The sequence below is a fragment of the Mandrillus leucophaeus genome, unplaced genomic scaffold (assembly GCF_000951045.1).
Source record: "Mandrillus leucophaeus isolate KB7577 unplaced genomic scaffold, Mleu.le_1.0 Scaffold440, whole genome shotgun sequence".
NCBI classification, from domain to species: Eukaryota; Metazoa; Chordata; class Mammalia; order Primates; family Cercopithecidae; genus Mandrillus; species Mandrillus leucophaeus.
In genome coordinates this window covers 950,443-954,400 of record NW_012104699.1, presented here as the reverse complement: position 1 = coordinate 954,400, position 3,958 = coordinate 950,443, and positions in this window count along the sequence as shown.

Sequence of the window (3,958 nt, the reverse complement as noted above, 5' to 3'; positions counted from 1 at the left end):
TCCATGCTGCTGGTCCGCGGACCGCAGTTAGAGTGCTGAGATAACAATAGACCTGGTTAGGCAGGCAGGCAGGGAACTGATCCCATGGAGCCTGGTGGGCCATATTGAGGACTTTTACTGGATTTCGAGCAGAGAAGCGATGTGTGGGTTGTGTTTTAAGAAGCTACAGAACAAGTTCTGCCGAGGTGGAAGCAAAGACAGGTTACCCGCTCCTCCTCTTTTGCCTCCCTGTCTGTTGCCTTGTTGCGGGTGAGCTATGACTATCTGGGCCGGTGGTGCGCCGGGGGTAAAAGAATTTACCAAGACAGTTGTAGGTAAAGGAAGGCAGGTTTATTAGATATAAGTGTGAAAATTCGTTGCGAGGAGGCAACAGGCAGGCCAGCAGAAGAGAAGTTGAATGCAGGAAAACAGGCTTGCTGAGGATTTTATAGGCTGGAACTTGGGCTGATCGATAACGCCAAGGCAGCAGGGAGCTAATTTGCATTTTTTTCTGGCGGCTGTAGTGTTTGATAAATTGAGGCCTTTGATAAGCAGGAAGTTTGTGAGTTATGTATGTTATATGAGCAGGAGGGCCCTAGGTCCTGGGCCATAAAGAGAGCAGGCCTATAGCTTATCTTCCTCTTTTTGTTTATATGTCCTGGACCATGAAGGAAGGCAGATTTGTAGCTTATTTACTTTATCTCTTTGCTTTCTGCTGGTGTCACCAGCCTGATTTTTTTTCTCCCCTAATTAGGGCTCTATGTGTCTGATTGCTTTTCTCTGCCTGCCTTACTTGCAACTCCCAAGGTCATGTGTCCGTGAGAGCGGAATGGAGGTTGTCGCCTCCTAACTCAGCCGCAAGATACACAAAAAAGGGACTGGACGGGGCTAAGGCTTCAAAAAAGGGTGGGCCTTGAGTAAGATGTTGCAGCTGGTCCAGCACCTTCGTGCCCCATTGCCCAGGCCTTGGCAGTCCAGAATTGAGTAACACATACCTAGATAACCCTCCACTGGTAAACCTGGAGGAAGAGCCATCCTGTAGGAGATGAGAGCCTGGGAAAGGACATCACTATGGAGGGACCTGAAGCTGTGGTGGAGGTCAGTGGATGGGGTATTGGAAGTGGCTTGGGGAGACCGGGAGATGCTTTTAAAGACCTCAGGTGCCGGTGGGTAAAGTTCTGACAAAGGAACCAGTAAGAAATAGGAGTCAGGTGATGAAACGGATCAGGACTGGGGAGAAAAAACAAGGACCCAACCTGGTGATCTAGATTAAACAATTATTCTGGGCAGGCAGGGGCAAGAAAGAGATAATGATCTGGAAAAAGAAATCGCCGGTGTAGGAGGGATACCAGCTGAGAAGGGTTGGTCCAAGGCTCTTAGTCTACACTTCACATCCTGGGGGGTGCACCTGGTGGGCAACTAGGAGAGAAGGAGGGCCTGGCGTCCAGTAAGGGAATCAGAATGTGAATGCAGTATTGCTGTGGGAAAGGAACCCAGGCCAGCTGGAGCCACCTAAGTGAAAACAAGGGTCAGTGCCTAGGGATGGAAGGATCTGAATGGAAACTCACTTAAGGCCAGGTGGGGTGACCTGAGTAGCAAACAGGTAAAAGCTGGGGAGGAGGACCTGATTTGGATGAAGCCACTCACTGGGATGTCTATGAAGCTATCATTCCAGCTGCTGCCCACCTGGGAGCAGTTGGTCAGTACAGTCAGCTGCGTGTCCCATCTTGTGTATGAGGGCAGTAGTGAGGGCTGCCCTTTATGCCTGCCTTGATCACCGGCGGGAGACAGAGGACGTGAAAGTATGGGCTCTTTGGGGGGATGGTGCCTATGAGGAAGGTCTGATCCCAAATCTAGAGAATGGGAGTGTGGGCTGTATCATGGATTGTCAGGCCAGGGGTCTGGAGGGTATCATGTCCTAAATGCAGATGTTTTCTGGGCTGGTAGCAGGGACCTGAGACCCAGCCTGGTGAGGCTCCAGATGAATCAATAACACTGGCTCAGGAGAGCTGGTGTGGGATCTGTTAGACTGAGGGGTCTGGCTTCCTTACCTCCCACTCTACCTCTGTAGAAGTGTCTGTCTCTAGCATCATGTCAAAGCAACTGATGGCTTCCCTACCCCAGGCATCACTGAGCTAAATTGGGTGGCAGGAAGGTGATCACCACCCAAGTACTATTTTTTTTTTTTTTTTTAGACGGAGTCTTGCTCATGTCCCCAGGCTGGAGTGCAGTGGCGTGATCTTGGCTCACTGCAAGCTCCGCCTCCCGGGTTCACGCCATTCTCCCGCCTCAGCCTCCCAAGTAGCTGAGACTACAGGCGCCCGCCACCACGCCCGGCTAGTTTTTTGTATTTTTAGTAGAGACGGGGTTTCACCATGTTAGCCAGGATGGTCTCGATCTCCTGACCTCGTGATCCACCCGCCTCGGCCTCCCAAAGTGCTGGGATTACAGGCTTGAGCCACCGCGCCCGGCCTGTACTGAGATTTTTCTAAATGACATAAAAATACGTATTCATGAAACAGTCTTTTCAAGATAAGGATCCCATCCCTACTGCTTCCTCTCTCTCAGCCACCCCTGATGGAATCTTGCAGTTTGTACTGTTCTGTCAGGCTCCTTTCACTCAGCATAATTGAGCTTCATCCGATAGTGTTTTGTTTTGTTTTGTTTTGTTTTGTTTTGTTTTGTTTTTGAGACAGAGTCTTGCTCTGTTGCCCAAGCTGGAGTGCAGTGGTGCGATCTCAGCTCACTGCAAGCTCCACCTCCCGGGTTCACACCATTCTCCTGCCTCAGCCTCCCGAGTAGCTGGGACTATAGGCGCCCCCCACCATGCCCAGCTCATTTTTTTTTTTTGTATTTTTAGTAGAGATGGGGTCTTACCATGTTAGCCAGGATGGTCTCTATCTCCTGACCTTGTGATCTGCCCGCCTCGGCCTTCCAGAGTGCTGAGATTACAGGTGTGAGTCACCGCACCCGGCCATCCAATAATTCTTTATTGTACATGAATAATATTCCATTTTCCAGAGGAAGCAAAATTTATTTCTCCAGCTATTGATGGATATTTGGGTTAATTTCAGTTTTTGGCTATTAAGAATTAATATTCACATACCAGTGTTTGTAAGAACGTATCATATTTCTTTTTTGTTTGAGACAGAGTCTCGCTCTGTCACCAGGCTGGAGTGCAGTGGTGTGATCTTGGCTCACTGCAACCTCTGCCGCCCGGGTTCACGCCATTCTCCTGCCTCAGCCTCCCAAGTAGCTGGGACTACAGGTGCACGCCACCATGCTCAGCTAATTTTTGTATTTTTAGTAGAGACAGAGTTTCACCATGTTGGCCAGGCTAGCCTTGATCTCTTGACCTCGTGATCCACCCACCTCGGCCTCCTCAAGTGCTGGGATTACAGTTATAAGCCACCATGCCAAGCTGATATTTCTGTAGAAGATTTTATTTTATTCTGCCTAGGAGTAAAATGGCAGGGTGTTGTGCCAGGTGTATGTTTAACTTCTTAGGAAACTTCCAAACTGTTTTCCAAGTGGCTGTTCCATTTTGTATTCCCACCAACATGATATGAGTTCCAGTTGCTTTGCATTGTCACCAACATTTGATACAGCCAATCTTACTAACTTTAGACTCCCAAATATGTGTAGTGGTATTAGAATTGTGGCTTAAATTTATATTTACTTAATGAATAATGATGTTGAATGATACTTCATGTTCTTATTTGTCACTGAAAAATATTCTATGGTCAAGTATTAATGACATTGATTGTTTTCAGATTAGTTTTTGAGAGTTCTTTATATATTCTGGATATAATTCCTGCATCAGATTATGGTTTGTAAGTACTTTGTCCCATCTACGGCTATTCTTTAAAAATCCTTAGCAGTCTGTAGGCTGGGTGCGGTGGCTCACGCCTGTAATCCCAGCACTTTGGGAGGCCGAGGTGGGTGGATCACCTGAGGTCAGGAGTTCGAGACCAGCCTG